Source organism: Cryptomeria japonica, chromosome 7, assembly GCF_030272615.1.
Source record: "Cryptomeria japonica chromosome 7, Sugi_1.0, whole genome shotgun sequence".
Lineage (NCBI taxonomy): Eukaryota > Viridiplantae > Streptophyta > Pinopsida > Cupressales > Cupressaceae > Cryptomeria > Cryptomeria japonica.
The window spans coordinates 434438461-434460024 of NC_081411.1; positions in this window are offsets into that span (position 1 = coordinate 434438461).

A 21564-nucleotide genomic window follows, 5' to 3' on the forward strand; every position below is an offset into this window, starting at 1 on the left:
TGATGAGGTTCACAAGTTTTCTAACACTGGTTTACTATAAATCCTATATTAAAATTGTGAAGGTATTCACAAGAGGTATACTCACCTGAGCTTGTAATAAGCTTAAAGTGTAGAAGGTTTTGTAGAAACCTTGTTATATGTTATTCTGGAGTTCTATTTTCTTGTTGTCCACTCCATATGCAATGGAGGCTTTCAATTTTCTTAGAGAGGGGATCAGGGAAATCAGAATTTTAGAACAACAGAAACTTTTGGGAAAAGAAGCTTACTTATAGGCAGATAATTAATAAGATTGAAACATCAATAATAGAAATCATAAACAATAGGATCACGAATGAGCAAATGAAATATGCTGAAATGACTAGGTGGGATGAAAAGATGCATAATAGATGGATTGGGTTGAAGATCCCTCCCTTTTTGGGTGCAGGACCTAATTTAAGTAAGAAGAAAAGGTTAGAATGCAAGTGGCTCCCACCCATGCCAAGCTGGTTCAAGATGAACTTGATGGAGATTCTAGGGGAAACCCAAGCATGACTGGGATTGGGTGATGCATCCTTAATTTAGATGGCTTGGAGGTAGCCAGTTTGACGTATCCTTCAGGACAAACCTCAAACAATTATGTAGAACTCAACGCCTTAATTGAAGGAATTAAATTCAGTAAACTTCTGGGAGTTAAAAAACTAAATATTGAGGGGGATTCAACAATTATTATTAATTCTCTAAGAAAGGGCTCTATGCCCCATTGGCAACTAAATGAGTTTTTATTAAAATCTCTAGAGCTCATTCAGCTCTTTTCGAAAGTTACCTTCAACCACATTTATAGGGAAGGTAACTCCAGAGCGAATCAATTAGCAAATCTTGATGCAGATGGGAAAAATATTATCAATTTGCATCCTTAGCTAGTGTAGCATAAAGAAAAGACGCATAATGCTTAGAAACTCAGAACTAATATGATAATAGCTATAAATGCATATGATATATTTTTGTGTAAACATATTTTAAAACTTATTTCGTATATTATTTTGGGGTGGTAGGCATCTATGAAAAAAGGTAGGGAAGGTTATCATAAGACAGAAAAAGTTTTTTTACTCTTATGTGGTATATGGATTTATAAAACATATAGACCTATGGATTTATATATAATGCAAAAATCCTAGGTCAATATATATAGAAACATAGATCTATATATAGTTAATTATACAGTGAAAATGATCTCAATTTTGGTAACTTAAAGGTTCTCAATGATTTTCTGGGTGATTATTATAAGGTTTCAGTTCTTTTGCTTCTATGGTTAATTGTTTAGCTTTACTTATACATATTCTCTTCTTTGAAAATGATTTATTTGACTTTATGAAATAAAAGGTGTCATCTTGAAATTGGGATGGTTCAGTCTCCTTCTCACAATGATATTATAACTTGGGTAATATTTCGTCTTGTAGTCAAAATTAAAAAGGAATTCTCTGTTGTCTCAATATAAAAGATGCATGTGGTTGTTATAGCAAAAGAGGAATGTGTTTCTATCAGCTGAAGATGTTGTATAACTATTTAATATGAATGTTATCATTTTATATATAATTGGACTAACAAATCATGAAGTGGTATGTTGTAGTGTTGTGTTGAGATTTTATTTCATGGGTCTTTTAGGTGATAGTTCCAATTAGTATAATTGTGAATCAAGAAGAATGAGGAAAGAAAATATAGAGATTGGGGACAAAATGATGATGGGAGCATCCCTGAATTGGGAAACCTTCATTGTAATAGTCAAAAGAGTAGAGTAGGAAATTTGGAGATGTATGAGTTCTCTTAGTCCAGGGTGGAAGTTTTATGATGTAAAATTCTATAAATTATTAAATCTATAGAAAATTTAGGATCATTATTTGACTAGACTTAATGTCCTGGGCGTGGCCGAAGGTTTTCTCCTCTCCACTCTTTCCTATCGACACCCACACTGAGCAGAGAATGTAACTATTTTGAAAATTTAATTAATAAATATTCGAGCTTCGATCTTTTACCAATCAAAAAATAATAATAATAATATTTAAATAATAAATACTTTACAAACAAAAATATTAGGATCAAATTTTATATCATTTCCACAAGTACCTAATTTCTTTAAGAGAAGAGCCAAACAATTATCTAGTCATTTATTTAGTCATTTATTTGGAATTTCTCTATCATCTATCAAATTAGTCATTTATTTAGTCATTTATAGATTTGTTGTAAAAAATAGCTAAAATTGGGTCTTTTTTACTCGTTGTGACTACAAATTTTGGTCACATAGCCATTTATTTGTCATATTTCTACTAGTGTCTAGGTGCTCAAAGGGAGTGCCATTGTGGAGACCAGAAAACCCAAATGATTCCTCACCACTCCCCCACAACCTATCGACCCAAGATTTCCCTTGGTCACCCCATCAATATTTATTTTGATCCACCCTAGAGGGGGTGGATGTTAAGACACATTCACTCTATTGTGTTTTATTTTATAGACCAGAATAAATATATCCCAACAAATTTCCTATCTTCTAATAGTATACCATTCCTCCTGGTTAGAGTCAAGTGGAGGATCATTTTTCTTGCTAGGGCAATAACTAAGAAAGTTTTCCTTAATAAAATTCCTTATTCTGATTGCCACCACTTGAGTAGTGGACTCCATATCTTTGAAAACCCTATTATTTATTTCCTTCCATATACCCCAAGCAATATGAGGTAGGGATAAGTTCCACAAAATACCAATCGCTTGGTTACCATAGGGTCACTCCCATTGGCACCAAAAGTTGTGTATAGAATCAGAAGGGACCTAATTAAAATTCCACAAATTGAGAAAGAAATCCCAAATATCCTTGCAAAGAAACAATGTAAGAGCAAATGACCAAGATTTTTAGCATCTTCTTTACATAAAAAACATCTATTAGTGATGGGGATCCCACGTTTACACAGATTATGAGTTTTAGAAATCTTTTTTTGTATGAACAACCAAAAGAAGATATTAATTTTGTGAATTAAGATTTTATTCCAAACTCCTGCCCAAAAGTAGGCAGGATTAAAAGACCTAGTAATGATCCTAAAAGCGTCTACCACCACAAAATGCCCAGAAGTAGATCCATTCCAAATGACCAAGACCTCCACCTGAGAGGAGGGGATGAGGATTAGATTGAACAAGGATTGCAAAGGCTCTAGAGAAGCATCAAAGCTACTAAGTTCAACCCAACCTCCATCACTAATATAATTCATCACCCAGGTACCAATCAACCTAGTACATTTTTCTTTGAATTGAGAAGCCCACAACGATTCAGACATCGGACCCTCTCTCGTCTACCAATCTTCCTAGAACCTAATATTTCTCCCATTCCCCAGCACCCATCGGCATCCCTTATTGATAATGGGGTTGGAGCTGAAGAAGTTGCTCCACATATCAGAAGCCGAAATTGGGAGGGTATAATTTTCCAGAACCCTTTGGAAACCATGAATTTGGTATTTGTCCTTGAAGATATCAGGTTCATTCATTGATCTCCTTTAAGCATCTCCAAATTTGTTTGGTCATTAAAGCCTTGTTGAAATCTCTCAAATGCCTAATATCTAGACCTCCCCTATTTCTGGGTAAGAAGACTTGATCCCACACAACTAAATGGAAACTATTCTTAGATTCAGTTCCCAACCAAAGAAAATGCTTCTGAATTCTTTCCATTCTGTCAACAAATTTGGCAAGGATTTTAAAGAGACTCATAGCATAGGCTGAAAGATTCTGAAGCAAAGCCTTGATCAACTAAAGTTTACCAGCTTGACTTAACAAAGCCCCTTTCTAGCCAACCAACTTATTTTGGAATTATCAATTAGACTAGACCAAAAGGAATCTAGGGCAAGCCCCACACATAGGGGTAGGCCCAAATACGTATCCGAGAGGACACTCATCTTACAACCCAAAATATTGGCAATCTTCATTTTTCTATGCTTAGAGGTATTCATGAAGAAAATAGAGCTTTTATCAAGGCTGAATTTTTGTCTAGTTCCTTTCTCATAGGTATCTAGGATAACTTTAAGAGTTTTTTCTTCTTTAATCAAGCTTTCCCCCATCAGCAAGGTATCATCAATAAATTGTTGGTGGGAGCAGATAGTAGCTTGGGAAGATGGCTATAAACCCGATATGTTGCTCTTTTTGTTTTCTCTTTGGATAATTTTTCTGAAATCTTCACTCATCAAAATAAAAAGGAAAGGGGAGAGTGGACCCCCATATCTAATACCCCTCAATGCAGAGAAGAAACCAGACACAGAGCCATTGATCCGAACCAAAAATTAAGGAGTGGACACACACTGATTAACAAGTTGGATGAACTAATCACTAAAGACAAAGGATCGAAGAACTTTAAACAAAAAATTCCAATTGACCTAATCATAAGCCTTGAGAAAATCCAACTTCATCAAAAATCTTGGCTTCTTATTGATAGATAAAGAATGGATATTCTCATGAACCACAATAATAGAATCCAAAATCTTTCTACCAGGGACAAACCCATTCTGATGCTTCAAAATTAAAGAGGGGAAGATTCCATTGAGTCTGAACACAATAATCTTAGTGAAGATTTTATAGATAGAATTACATAAACTAATGGGTCTAAAGGCCTAAAAAGAATTGGCATCAGGCTTCTTGGGGATAAGGACAAAAAAAGTGGCATTCAATTCCTTAAGAAGCAATCTGGAACCAAAAAACTCTCTCGTAGCATCTACAACATCAGAGCCAATAATTTGCCAAAAGTATTGAAAAAAGAACATAAGGAAACCATCGGGGCCAGGAACTTTATTACCTTCAAAAGAGAAGACAGAAGCTCTAACCTCATCATGGGAGGGAATTTTGATTAGCTCCTTATTCATGTCATGGGAAACAGTTTTGCAAAACTCTTGCAGGATCTCATCTTGAGCATTACCATCAAGAGGGCCATCATCCAAGAGAAGAGAAGAAAAGTATCTAATGGCTTCTTGGTTCAACTCTTCCTACTTATCAATCCAGTAGTGATCCACCAAGATTTTATTAATTCCATTTGTTGCCCTATGTTTAAGAGTGGTCATATGAAAAAACTTTGTATTTCTATCACCACATTTCAGCCATAAATCTCTAGACCTCTTCTTCCAATATTCCTCCTCCGTGGAGATGATATCATGAAGCTTAGATAAAAACCCAATTTCTTTATCCATAATCACATGATCATACCCAACATCTTGAATCTGAGATTGGACATCATCTAGATCTTTCTTGTTCTTCTCTTTTATTTGAAAAATATTACCGAAGGAAGCTTTGTTCGAGTGTTGAATATTAGACTTGACATTAGTGAGTTTCTTAGCCACTTTGAACATCGCAGTCCTTTGAATATCAACACTCCACAATTTAGAATTTTATTTCATGTATTTCTAGAGCTAACAGCCACATCTTCTCAAATTGGAAAGGGAAAGCTTTCCTCCAAGTCAAAGGGGAGATACTCAGACAAATCGGGAAATGATCAGAGCCAATTCTGGAAAGCACATTTAGCCTACAAGAAGCATCTCGAATCCACTCAGGAGAGATAATACCCCTATCTAGTTTGACTTGAATGAGGTCCCCCCCACTTCTCCTACTGCGCCAAGTGAATTTAGCCCCAAGGAGATCAAGATCTAACAAACCCAAGGAGTTAATCATATCCTCCAGGTCTTGTCTCCTATCATCCAAAATCAACATCCCACCAACCTTCTCCATATTAGATAAAGGGGTGTTGAAATCCCCCAATAAAATCCATTTCTCATTAAGGAAGGTCGCTCTAGCATTAATAATAGAAGACCAAATCATTTTTCTAGCATTTCTCTGATTTGGGGCATATATATTAGAAATGATCCAAGATGACCCACATTTAAGACTAGTAAATCTAGTGGTTATGTGATTAGGAGAGGTTAAGACAATATTATCAGTAAACAATCTGGGATTCCACAAAGTGGCAATACCACCAGATTCCCCATCAGCATCCACACAATGAGTTGCACAATCTCTGAAAATGAGAACTAATTACAACCAACCGATAACAACCCGGGTTATAGAAACCCACTCACATGCGTGCTAAAACATGCTCAAAATACAGAACATGTCACAATCCGGACCTCAAATATTAGGATCTATCTTCTATGCTCTTTCTAACTTCTTGATTGCATTCTAATGCTCTATTACAATTATTTATACGATCCAAGGGGATCTGGTCGGCCCAAAAAGGGATCAAAACCCAAAGAACAAGACCTAATGTGCAAAACCAACAAGGTCGGCCTCTGCCAAAGAAATTCCTCCAAAAAATCCAAAGGATGAAGTGTAGATCATAGGAAAAGGTTAGTGACACACCAAGGAAAATCATAATCAATTCTTAGGGCTCCGCAAGCTATGGAGGGATCCAATAGATCACCCATGCAAATAGGTCCAGACAACCAGTAACAGGAAACTGTCATGGAAACCGGTAGCGATAACTTGCCAAAAAATGATCCAAATGCTCCACAGTTTAGGAATAAGGAAGATGATCAAGTCTTAAAGTAAAATCCAACTCCACAGAATCCAGTGAGCCAATTCCATGACATACATAAACAAATGTTGAAACTACAAATAGAAAGGAAATCTTTTTGGTTGATGCAAGATTGCTATGAACCAGGGATGCTCCTACATCAAACATCCAGGTTTATTGAAAAAGTGAATCTCTCACTTTTCTAGGGTAAAAAAAAAACCAAGGTGTTCTACCTCTGCCTGATAAATACAAGATGAATCTTCAGCTGGTCTATCCTTCCACTTCACAAGATACTCCTTATACTGATTGCTCTAGGTACTATGCCCAATCCTACTATGCAAAATGTCTTCAATCTGATCCAGTTCCTTGAGGGGTAACTATTTCTTCAAGTCTACAATATTGTCTTCACTAAATTCTAGTTCATGATACTCATGAAGATCTACAATGTTAAACATAGGTGAAATACTCAGACTATTCGGTAACTCTACTTCATATGCATTCCTAGAACTGAACTTCCTCAAAATTCAGTAAGGTCCAAACTTTCTCATCTGCAATTTATTATAACTTGCAACTAGGAATATTTATTTTCTCAAATACACCATCACTTCATTGCCAACTTCAAACTCCTTATGTCTCCTTTTCTCATCGTCTTTCTCCTTATACTTGTCGTTCATGTCGTCCAAATGTTTCTTAGCTTAAATATGTAAGTCTTTCAAGCGATCTACAAATTCTTCTTCTTCTGAACTCCTCTGGTCTTCACTGCTAAGATCTCTTAATTCTAATATATCTCTAGGATGCACTCTGATAACAATCTCAAAAGGTGTTCTTCTAGTACTCCTATTTACTGAATTATTGTAGGCAAACTCTTCTTGTGCAAGAATCAAATCCCAACTTCCATTTTTATCTCCAACTAAACATCTCAACAAAATTCCCAAGCTTTCGTTAACTACTTTTGTCTATCCATTAGTTTGTGGATGAAAAGTAGAACTGAACTTCAAATCTATTTTCATATTCTTCCAAAGTGTTCTCCAAAAATAGCCAACAAACTTAGTGTCTCTATCTGAAACTATACTCTTAGGTAATCCATGCAATCTCACTACTTCCTTGAAAAATAGGTTTGCTACATGTAATGCATCTGATGTCTTCTTACAAGGTATGAAATGAGCCATCTTCGATAATCTATCCACTACCACAAATATATAATCATTCCCTCTCAGTGTTTTAGGCAATCCAAGTATGAAATCCATGCTTATATCATCCCAAGGTCTTATCGGTACTATCAAAGGTTTATACAATCCCACATTTTGACTACCACTCTTTGCAATGATGGTATGATGAAAGAATAAGTATCCAGTAGAATACTAAGAGGGGGAGTGAATTAGTATACAGAAAAATAGATACAAAGTTCCTAAACTCAAATTCAACCACACAAAGTAAACATATATCAGTCAAGATCAATATTCATAATAATACTTGACATCAATCGGTTTGACTATTATAACAACTTAACAGTAAACAACTTCAATCTTCTAAACATCAACAATGCTTAATCATTTCTCAACATATTCATCTCTTAATGCTTCCAGTTATCATGCCTTATCAGAAGTTAATCAAATCAAAAAATAAGATCATAACCACAAAAACATTCACCACTTGACACAAATGTTTATACATGGAAAACCCAAATAGTTAAAAACCATGGTGAGATGAGACTCACAAGGATAGCTATCTGAACACTTCTGAAGTTTTCCCTATTAGGAGCCAAGTCTATTAAAGCTTTACAATAAGTCCTGTTAAGAACTAATTTTGATTAGGAATCACCCAGTTAAGGGATTTACAAATATGCCTTGATGAAAAGCACAATACCCTGTTAGGAGTAACCTTGCTGAAGGATTTAAGAATCCAAGCTAATGGACCACCTTATTAGAGGATTTAATAAGTAACCAAGCTTGTTAGAGCTTACCTAGTTAAGGGATTTCACTTCTATTGTAATTGTTAGAAAATAACAAGTTTTCTTGATCTGTTTGAATAGCACTACATTTGCTTGATCAAATTCTTTTAAGCTTCAATCTACCTTTACTCAAAGTGCATATCCTTTCACTGGTTAGGCAACTACACACTCAACAGGTTTCTGCCAATCTTGCCAACAACTTTTACAAACAACTTCATTGACCTTAAATATAGATTAATTAGGTTGGTAACACAACAAAAACCTAATTCTCATCATAGAGATTACAAACAATTTGATACAATCTTGACCGTTAGAAATCATAACAATTTCTTTACATTCTTTAAGAAAATTCCAACCACTCCATGATCACCGCTTCATTGGACTTTGTAACTCATCAAACATTGTGCATTAGATGCAATCCACTTTGCTCCTTCCCTAGAAAATAAACAAACACACCAAAATGATCTGAACTTATCATCATACAATGATCACACATGTCTCCATCATTACCACTCATCAAATAGTAAACCAACAAACTTGATCAGTTAGGGTTTAACAATTGATAGGGTTTACTGGTTACATTGCATAGAAAGGTTTAACCCTTTACACCGCTTTATCAATTCAACTCGCAAACTTAACATACCAATTTAAAACATGTTCCACAAAGCTCTTAGAGAAGTAAAGTAGATGTGTGTTTCAAAAATAACAACATTAGCAATAACATGAATATTATTACTAGTTCAATTGACATCAATGACAACATATCATTAATGCAATCTATATGCAAAATGCCAACAAACTAAAAATACCAACAATATCCCCCTTTGGCATTGATGGCAATATAAATATCAATGCCTCAGTTTGCTGCTGAGATTGGTGAATAGGAATCCTAGTTTACATTACCGAGTATTCACTTTGCTTTGTCTGTCTTTAGCCTGCCATTGGTTCACCTAATCAGACACATAATTCTTATCCTCAATCACATAATTCTTCTCCCCCTTTGATAGTAATGCCAAAGTAAAAGTAAAAACATGTAATTCTTCTCTCACTGTGTATCAACATCATACTCCAACTTGATGCTCCCCCTGTGGAATACATCCACTTCTTCATCAATCGGTGTAAAATTCTGCAAGTGGTTCAAGGACTAATATAATCAGCATCATGCTCAATTAGCTTCATGAAGAGGGACAACCCCCAATTGACTTCAAATATACTCAAAAGTGGTCTTAGGCAAAAGTTTGGTAAAGATATCTACAAGCTACTCCTTGGTAGAAACATGCGCCAAGATAACATCTTCACACTTAACTTTTTCCCTCAAGAAGTGATACTTCAATTCAATATGCTTAGTTCTTGCGTGCAAAACATGATTTTGCAAAATGTTTATTGCACTTGTATTATCACACACAATCTTTATTGGTTCTAAGATTTTCATCTTAAAACCTTCCAAAATGTGCCTCATCCAAATAGCTTGTGTGCAATTCATATAAGATGCTACATACTCAGCTTTAGTAGTAGATTGTGAAGAACAACTCTACTTTTTACTACTCCATGAAACTAGCCTTCCTCCTAGAAAGAATACTCCACCGGTAGTACTCTTTTGGTCATCAATATTTCCTGCCCAATCAGCATCTGTGTATGCCTTCAAGTCAAAATTTCCACCATATGGATACCATAACCTATAGTCAATAGTACCTTTTAGATGTCTAAAAATTCTCTTGGTTATCATCAGATGTGCCTCCTTTGGATTCTTCTGAAATCTAGCAACTATACCAACTACATGGGCAATATCCGGTCGACTATGAATGACATAGTGTAATTTTCCAATCATTGACCTGTATTCCTTTTCATCTATAGACTTAGATGCATCTTCCTTGGACAACTTACAACCTGTAACCATTGGGGTTCCAATTGGTTTACAGTCACTCATACCGAAAGTCTTCAAAACCTCTTTCACATACATAGATTGAGTAATGAAAATACCATTCTTCAATTGTTGTATCTATAAGCCTATGAAATTTTTTATTTTCCCTACTAATGACATCTCAAACTCATTCTTCATTTCATCTATAAAATAATTACTCATGTCATCATTACCTCCAAATATAATGTCATCAACAAATACGTCACTGACCAGTATTTCATCTCCTTCAGACTTGAGATAAATGTTGTTGTCATCACTAGTTCTATTAAAGCCTATCTTCATCAGATGAGTATGAAGTTGTTCATACCATGCTCTGGGTGCCTGCTTTAATCCATACAAAGCTTTATGCAATTTGCATACGATGTCTTCCTTATCTATCAATGCATAACCATCAGGCTGCTCTATATAAACCTCTTCTTCCAATATCCCATTCAAAAATGTAGACATAACATCCATCTGATATACCTTGAACTTCTTATGAGCTACAAATGCAAGTAATGTTATAACACCTTCCAGTCTTGCTATTGGTGCAAAAGTTTCTCCATAATCCTCTCCTTCTTCTTGCACATAACCTTTGATACTAATCTTTCCTTGTTGCGAAATACAACACCATCTTCATTTAACTTGTTTCTGAACACCCATTTAGTACCTATAACATTCTTGTTTACCAGTCAGGGCACCAGGGTCCAAGTGTTGTTCTTCTCAATTTGATCCAATTCCTCCTCCATAACTTTAACCCAATGATCATCACCAAATGCCTCCTTAGCACTTGTAGGTTCAAAGGTAGATATCATGCAAGAGTTATCTCTTATTCTCCTTCTAGTTAGTACTCCAGCATCCTTATCCCCAATAATCTATTCAGGATTGTGATTCAATCTCACATACCTAGGAATAACATGATCATTCTCTTCAGGTTCAACTTCTTCATTATCAATTTCCTCTGAATTTATTTATTCCGGTTGAACAAGTACATCAGGATTTTCTTTACCGGTTTCTGATTTAACAGTTTCAGGTTCCAAAAGAAAAATGCAAGGATCTTCATCCTTCTTCTCTGAACTAGTTCCTCCTGAAACTTCAAGACATTCATCTACATGAACATCAACACTCTCAACAATTCTCCATGTCTGGTTGTTGAAGCATTTATAGGCCTTACTCTTGGTGGAAAAGCCAAGAAATATGCCTTCAGCACTCTTAGCTTCAAACTTCTTATGTATTCACCTCTTTTAAGAAAACATTTTCTTCCAAATATCTTAAAATAGCTAACATCAGGTGATCTCCCATACCAATATTCATAAGGGGTCTTGTCCTTACCTCTTTTCACTAGAACTCAGTTCATTGTGTAGATATCTATACTTGTAGCTTCTTTCCAAAATGTTTTAGCTACACCTCCTTGTATCAACATTGTCCTAGTAGCTTCAACCACTGACCAATTGTTTCTCTATTTTATACCATTTTGTTGTGGTGTCCTTAGTGCAGAAAGTTGTTGCTTGATATCATTCTCATCATAGTACTTAGTGAATTCCTCAGATGTAAATTCACCACCTTGATCTGTTCTCAGACATTTTATCTTTTTGCCACTCTCTTTCTTAGCTAAGGCCCTAAATTCCTTGAATTTACCAGAAACTTTATTCTTATCCTTCAAGAATGTGACCCACATCATCCTTGAACAATCATCAATGAAGATCATAAAATGTTTATCACCTTGAATGCTTCTTGTTCTTATTGGTCCACATAGATCTGTATGAACCAAATCTAATAAGTTCTCTGTTGAGAAGGACTTGCTCTTGAAAGTTGAATAAGTCATCTTTCCTAACTGACATTTTTTACAAAGAGCATTAACCAGTTTGTCTAGATGAGGCAGACCTCTTACTATCTTAGACTTGCTTACTTTAACAATATTGTCAATATTTATATGACAAAATATCCTATGCCAAAGCCATCTATCATCTATTTTTGCAATCAAATAGTTGCTAACTTTAAGATTAAGATGAAATAGATTACCTCTGGTTTGTTTCTTGGTTGCAATCAATTCACCTTTGTTGTCAAATATTTTGCACATACCATTTCTAAACTCCAGTGGGTATCCTCTGTCATTAAGTTGTGCCACACTCAAAAGATTGTTCTTTAGGCCTTCAACCCAATAGAAATTGTTAGCACTGCTCTTCCCATTAAGAGAAATAACTCCCTTACCTTTAACCATATAGGGTGAGTCATTTCCAAATCTGACAACACCGCCATCAAATTCCTTCAGGAAAAGAAATTTGGTCCGATCACCGGTCATGTGATGTGAACAACCACTATCAATGATCCAATCATTAGAGTTATCCATCTGGATACTAGTGCCTTTTGATATGATATTTATTCCTTAATAGCTACAAACACAATATCTTCACTAGCATCATCATCATATTCTTCATCAGTAATACCACTATCAATAGCTACAAGACAATCTCTCTTGCCTTTACCCTTATACTTCTTAAATTTGTCTCTCTTGTATTAATTTTCACCATTAGGGTAATTAGCTGCTATATGACCAATCTTGTTGCATGCAAAACATTTTAAAGGTAGCTTACCTCTATATTTACCACTACCTCTAGGCAGTCATTTTCCCAACAATGTGTCAAGTTCAACTAAGTTGTCTTCATCATCAACATCTTTGTTTGATCTAGATTCATAACTATGGTCAGTATCTCTACTTCTTCTCATAGATGGGTTAGAGAAAGAAGCTCTGAATGCAGATTCTGATTTCTATACACTCCCATCATAGCCATTTAGTTCAAAAGCAGTAAGTTTGCCAATAATAGAGTCAAGAGTTATCTTTGTCTTGTCAATGGATTTCAGCTCTTGAATAGTTGCAACTCGAATAGCATAGACTGGTAGCAGGGTTCTCAGTACCTTACTGATCACTATGGCATCTTCCACTTTCCCTCCTGCACTATTTATTTCACCAACTATCTCCTTAATCCTTTAACCATACTACTGGATATTTTCACCTTCAGACATTCTTATGTCATCAAACTTTCCTCGTAGACTCTCCTCTTTAGCAATCTTCGCATGTTCATCACCGCTATAAATCTCTTCAAGTTTTTGCCATACTTCATATGTCATTTCAAGACCATGAACATCTACATATTCAACATTAGACAGGGAACTGATAATAGCCTCTAATGCTTGGTGATTTTCATGTTGTTCTTTCTTCTGATCATCAGTCAGGGTTCTAGTAGGTGTAATATACTTAGTTCCTATATGATCCCAATACTGACTACCAAGACTCTTAATGTAAATCTTCATTCTGTCGCTCCATATTCTATAGTTATCTTTGTTGAAATTTTCTCCATATTCTTATTATCTGGTAGAATACTATGAGGGGTGGGTGAATCAGTATACTAAAAAACTGATACAAAGTTCTCAAACTCAAATTCAACCACACAAAGTAAACATATCTCAGTCAAGATCAATATTCATAAGAATACTTGACATCAACCTGTTTGACTGTTATAACAACTTAGCAGTAAACAAATTCAATCTTTTAAACATAAAAAATGTTTAATCATATCTCAACATATTCATCTCTCAATGCTTCCAATTATCATGCCTTATCACAAGTTAATCAAATCAACAAATAAAATCATAACCACAAAAACATTCACCAATTGACATAAATGTTTATACGTGGAAAACCCAAATAGGTAAAAACCATGGTGAGATGAGACTCACAAGGATAGCTATATGAACTCTTTTGAAGTTCTCCCTATTAGGAGCCAAGCTTGTTAAATCTTTACAATAAGTCCTATTAAGAACTAATTCTGATTAGGAATCACCCGGTTAAGGGAAATACAAATATGCCTTGATGAAAAGCACAATACCCTATTAGGAGTAAACTCATTGGAGGAATGAAGAACCCAAGCTAATGTACCACCTTGTTAGAGGATTTAATAAGTAACCAAGCTTGTTAGAGCTTACCCGGTTAAGGGATTTCACTTCTATTGTAATTGTTAGAAAACAACAGGTTTTCTTGATCTATCTAAATAGAACTTCATTTGCTTCATCAGATCCTTTTAAGCTTCAATCTTCCTTTACTCAAAGTACAAATCCATTTATCGATTAGGCAACTACACACTCAAGAGGTTTCTGCCAATCTTGCCAACAACTTTTACAAACAACTTCATCAACCTTAAATACAAATCAATTAGGTCGGTAACACAACAAAAACATAATTCTCATCATCGAGATTACAAACAAGTCAATACAATCTTGACCGTTATAAATTATAACAATCTCTTCACATTCTTCAAGAAAATTCCAACCACTCCATGATCAATGCTTCATTGGACTTTGTAACTCATCACATGATGTGGGCTAGATGCAATCCACTTTACTCCTTCCCTAGACAAAAAACAAATGAGCCAAAAAGGAATTGAACTTATCCTCATACAATGATCACACGTGTCTCCATCATTACCACTCATCAGATAATAAACCAACAAACTTGATCGGTTGGGGTTTAACAATTGATAGGGTTTACCGAACATTGCATAGAAAGGTTTAACCATTTACACTGGTTTACCAATTCAGCTCACAAATTTAACATACTGGTTTACAACATCTTCCACAAATCTCTTCTTACTGGTTACTAGCCAATATAAAAAACAACAATATCAACAATAACATGAATACCATTACCAGTTCAATTGACATCAATGACAACAAATTATTAATGCAATCTATATGCAAAATACCAACCTCCAACTTGACAAACTCTACAACTTTGCACATTCCTAACATCCTTATGAATCTGGGGCCAAAAGTAATTCTCACTCACCAATGCTATTGTTTTGTCAATACCAAAATATCCAGATAATCCTCCACTGTGTTTCTCCTTTATCAGATTCTCCCTCATAGAACTCTTAGGTATGCACAACTGAACTCATCTGGATAACATCCCATCCTGAATGAAGTAATCCAAACACTTTCTTCTATCTACCACAACCGGTTCTCTATATGCTCTCCAAGGTTCTACAAAATTTGGGTCATCATCATACAAGGTCTTTAATTCCTCAAATCCTAATATTGTCACTCTCATCTCTACTAGGAAATTCCTTCTCCTACTCAATGCATCAACAACTTTGTTAGATTTCCCACTTCAATGCTTCAACACAAATGTGTAACTCTGCAAATATTCTCCATCTCATATGTCTCTGATTCAACTTAATCTGACTATTCAAATACTGCAAAGCTTGATGATCTGTATATAGTATAAACTCCTTAGGCAACAAGTAATGTCTCCATTTTTTCAAGGATTGAACTATGGCATAAAATTCTTGATCATACATTGAATATCTCCTTTGGGAATCATTCAATTTCTCACTAAAATAAGCTACTTCTCTTCCTTACTTACTCAAGACTGCTCCTATTGTTGTTCTGCTTGCATCACAATCCACTTGAAATACTTTATTGAAATCTGGTAAAGCTAACACAAGCTGCTCAATCACTTTCCATTTCAACAACTCAATCTTTTTTTTGCTCTTATGGTCCACTTTAATTCCTTTCGATCTCCTTTCATGGTCTCAGTCATAGGGTTACAAACCGAACTGAAATTTTTGGTGAACGTTCGGTAGAAACTAGCCAATCCATGAAATGATCTTACCTCTCTAATGGTTTCCGGTGTAGGCCACTCAACAATTTCATTTACTTTCTCAGGGTCCATCTTCAAACCATCGTCAGATATCATAAATCCCAAATAGACTAACTCATACTTCATGAAAGTGCACTTATTAAGATTTATTAGCAACTTTTCTTCTCTTAATCTCTACAAAAATTGTCTCAAATGCAACAAATGCTCCTCTTTTGTCTTACGGAAAATCAGAATGTCATCCAAATATACAATAAAAAAAATTACCCAAGAATTTATTCAATACCTCATTCATCAGCCTCATGAAAGTACTCGGTGCATTAGTTAACCCAAAAGGCATCACCAACCATTCATACAGTCCTTCATTTGTCTTGAATGTTGTCTTCCACTCGTCTCCTTCTCTGATCCTGATTTGATGATATCCACTCTTCAAGTCTATCTTTGTAAATTATTTGGCTCTTCTCAAATAGTCCATTATGTCATCCATCCTAGGCAAAGGAAACTGGTATTTCACTATGATCTTGTTTATTTCTCTGGAATCAATACACATCCTCCACTCTCCATTCTTCCTAGGTCATAATACTGTTGGTACTTGCACAATGGCTCAAACTTTTTCTTATCAAACTTTTCTTCAATAGCTCCTGCATTTGTCTATTCAGTTTTTCATTCTCTGTCTTTGTCATTTGGTGTGCAACTTTGTTAGACAAACTAGCTCTGGGAACCAAGTCTATGCAATGACTGATACTTCTCACAAGCGACAATCCATCAGGTACATTATCTGAAATGATATCTTCATATTTTGTCAGTAAATGTTTTATCTCTTCTAGTCATTCCTCTTCATGCTCTCAATTCTCATTCTTCCTAGGAACTAAGGAAAAACACACATTCTCATGTCTCAATCCATCTAGGAATTTCCTTCCATCTACCAAACAGATTCTAGCATTTGTACAGACTTCACTCTTCAAAGATTCCTCCAAGGGAAACAAGGCTTGCTTCATCCCATTGGCCACCATAGTGTATGTATTCCTCCTTACATCATGTATTGCCTATCTATCAAACTACCAAGGTCTACCCAACAAAAGATGACAAATATCCATAATCGTAATATCATACAAGACTTCATCATGATAATTCCCAATTTTCAATTTTACCAAACATTGCTCACTTACTAACAACTTATGTTCATCCTGAATCCATGCTATGTGATAAGGCTTAGGGTGTTTCAATCTTTCCAAATTCAACTTATATACCATCTCTTCTGAAACAAGATTATCTGAACTACCACTATCAATAACAACTTTACAACACTTACCAGATACCTTACATTTGGTCTTGAAAAAATTCTTCCTCTGCAAGGGCTCTTCATCTCTCCCAGTATGACACAAAGTTATCCTCATCATCAACAGTTCTCCATCTTTCGGTTTATTATCTGATTCAATGGGGTTTTCTTCCACCACTTCTTCTTGTTTGGTATTCTCTATCTTCTTACAATTGAAAGCATGATATCCTTCTCCTCCACACTTAAAATAAGTTCCTCTAAATGTTCTCTTGTCTTGTCTTCCAAAATTCTCATTCTGATAGTATCTGGTTCTCTCCTTGGGTAAAAAATTTCTATCATCCTTCCAATATGAATTACCTTCTTTGCTTACTTCCTTGTCCTTGTTCTGATCTGTACAGGTTCCTCTACCTCTGGTATATCCTCTTCCTCCTTGAAACCTTCCACCTCTACCTCTCTACCTCTTAAAATGTCTTTTGTTTAGCTTTTCTTCTGCCTTCAAGGCATACTAGTAAGCCTCTTCAACACTCTCTAATTTGATCAAATTGAGTTCATCTTGTATAGATACCCACAATCCATTCAAATATCTTTCAACTTGTTCAAATTCATCATCAATATGTTTGGATCTGATATTCAACTTGTAAAATGCTTTGGTGTATTCCTTCACACTAAATTCCTTTTGTCTAAAATTCTGCAACATCCAAAATAGATTCATTTGATAATCAGCTAGCATAAATTTTCATTTTAAATTAGCAACCATCCTTTCCCATGTCTTGATCATTTCTTTACCTCTTCTTTGTCTATCAACCTACAAATGCTCCTAACAAAGAGATGCACGACCTTTCAATCAGGTACAAACATATCTCACCTTCCTTTCTTCTGTAGTGTTTTCAAAATCAAAATATTTCTCCATCTCCAAGATCCAATACATCAATCCATTTGAAACTAAATTTCCATCATATTCTAGTAGGGTAAAATGAGGTTTAGTATTCTCCCTACTCAAAACCCTCAAAAACCTTTCCTCATCTAGATCAACTGTCAGTGGGTTTACTTTCTCTGTCGGGGCTTCTTCTCCTTCATCTTCACTTACATCTTCAATGTGTCGCCCTCTTCTGTGGGTTGTATCCATGACTTCCAAATGGGTTGTTATTCCTTCCAACATTTCCATCACAGCAGGGTCTGCATTCCCACATGCTTCATCATTCTTAGTTCCTCTTTGCACCATCTTTATGCTAGTCTATTGCAGCTGTAGGTTGGATCTAAATTCTGCCACCCTACAACAAAAATTCTCAAGACAATGCAATCTTCTGAACGAAATCTTGCTCTGATACCACTTGAAGCAGTCACCGGTTAGGAGAGACCTCAAAGAGATCTATCTGAATCGGTCAACAAGAGTAAACACAATGAAAAACACAAGGACATGATGGAGGCAATATGGAACAGATTGTATTATAACATGAGAACTGATTACAACCAACCGGTAACAACCCGGGTTATAGAAACGGACTCACAGGCCTATTAAAACATGCTCAAAATATAGAACAGGTCACAATCAGGATTTCAAATCTTAGGATCTATCTTCTATGATCTATCTAAGTTCTTTATTAAATTATAATGCTCTATTAAAATGACTTATATGATCTAAGGGGATCGGGTCGGCCCAAATAGGTATCAAAACCCAAAGAAGAAGACCTAACGTGAAAAACCAACAAGGTCGGCCTCTGCCAAAGAAATTCCTCCAAAAAATCCAAAGGATGAAGTGTAGATCATGGGAAAAGGTTGTCCACATGCCAAGGAACATTTATATCAATGCTCAAGGCTTTGCAATCTATGGAAGGGATCTAATAGATCAACCATGCAAATAGGTCCAGACGACCGATAACAGGAAATTGTCGGTAGGAAACCGTCATGGAAACCGGTAGTGATAACTTGCTGAAAAATGATCCAAATGCTCCATGGTTTGGGAGTAAGGAAGATGATGAATTCTTCAAGTAAAATCCAACTCCACAAGATCCGGTGAGCCAATTCTAGGACACACATTAAGAAATGTTGAAACTGCAAACAAAAAACAAAATAGAAAGGAAATAATTTTGGTTGATGTAAGATTGGTATGAACCGGGATGCTCCTGCATCATCCCCACCCTTTATCTCATCTTTCTTTTTCCATATCTTCTTAAGCTTAGGCTTGGAGAAGCATTCCCTAGCCCAATGACCAATTTTTTTACATTGGAAGCAAGGAATAGATTCATACTCCACTTTCTGAACCCATCTGCCCAATTTTCAGAATAGATCAATCTCACTCGGCAGGTGAACAAATTGTTTAATATTCACATATATCTTGGCAGACACCAGATGCCTCTTAGAAGATGTCATTGAGTCAACTGAAAGGAGCTCACCAAAGCACACAACAATCTTAGCAAATATTTCTTCACCCTAGAACTCCAAAGGAAAACTTGGTAACCACACCCATATAGAAGCCTCATTACATTCCCATTTTTTTAGAGGCAATGATGATTTCCCTAGCATCGAAGGGCCACCTACCAAAACAGATTGTAGGTATTCCTCACAAACAAAGGAGAAGGAGAAAAACCCATTGGACATGGGCACCACATCAATCTGACCCTTTCCCTTCCATTTTCGAGATACCCAATCCCTAACAACTTCAATATTAGGGTGACGGCCAATAAACTTACCAACCATGACAGAGGCCGAGGTAGCCATATTCCTTTCCATGATACAATCTAGAATAGAAATGGAACATGACCAAGATTCTTGGTCCACTTTATGGGGAAAAAGCACAATTGCCTTGCCTTTAATATTTGACCCAAACAAAGAAGTCCATTTTCTTGTTGCAATCCAAAGATACTGGATTCTTAAGAATCTTCACAGACTTCCTGGGACCCTCCACACCACTAGGTTTATCAATATTGTCATATTTTCCTATTAATGGAGCCTGCAAAGTACCCCCATCCCAAGTTTCATTAAGATTGCCATCAGTAGCTTTAGACTTTGTTTCTCCCATGGTGGAGATTATGTGGGATACCCTAGAATCTTCACCACCTGAGCTTCCCACTCCTGTTCTATTCAAATTCAAACCAGTCGCACCAGCCATTCCCGCCTCTCCAATATGCTCCATTAAAAGATTGATGAACTCTTTTGTTAATCTTTAAAGCCATGCTGATTATAGCTAAACCTTTTTAATGTGATTTTTTCAATTATCTAATGTTCATATAGAATTTAAAGAAAACAAAATAGGTTTACCTATTTTTAGATATATAAATTTTTTAATAACAAGTATTTCAAGAATTTATTATATTTTTATATTATTGTGCATACTGTATTTGATTTACTAGTGATTGATCCTAGAATATAGTCAATTTGAATGATGAAATAGAATTTATTCACTTAAAAATAAGTAATTAATCTATATATGAGACATGTATAACTTTTGGCCAAAAGATTGAGTCATTACCCTAGAAAATTTGATGATTAGTCTATCCTTTAAAAAAATTAAGATATGTAGCCATCAATAGATTAAGTAGGTACTCAAGTTTCTATGTATTCAAGTCAATAATTTTCATGTGAGGCACAACAAAATACTTGAAAGTAGACTTGGAAATAAAATTCCTTAAAGGATTTGGGTTCAAAGCACTCTTCTTACAAACGGATTCTACTTTTAACTGAGGGGGTTTATAGATGCTTACTTGCCATTCAATTATATATTCCAAAGTATCAATTTCTAGAATATCTTCTTTGATCATCAAGTCTCCAATAGGTAGTCATCTACTAAGTATTTAGTAAAGGATGCTCTCCAACAAATGCGTGAGCTATCCTTTTTAGGCTTTCTTCCCAGACAAATTATTAGGGTGATAACCATCCATTAGAACTGTTAGACAGTTCAAATAATTGAAAGACAATTGAGAGGGGGAGGTGAATCAATTGTCATAGATTACCAGAACCATGAGCAATTAAAAATTTAATACCGGAAACCAAAACATTAATACCAGAATGCTTAAACCAATTAAGCATAAAGAAAAATCACAAAATAAATACCATCCACATGACACCAATATTTATACATGGAAAACCCAGTAAAGGGAAAAACCATGGTGGGAATCATACCCACAGTCAGATAATACTTCTGCAGTAAGTATGTGAATTACAATTAAGGGGCCTACACTTGTAGGAAGGCCAACAGACTAGAGCACACTGCTCATCACAAAAGGAGTCTCACTAACTACATAGAAATCCAAACTACAATCTGGACAAGAGGTTGAAGTGC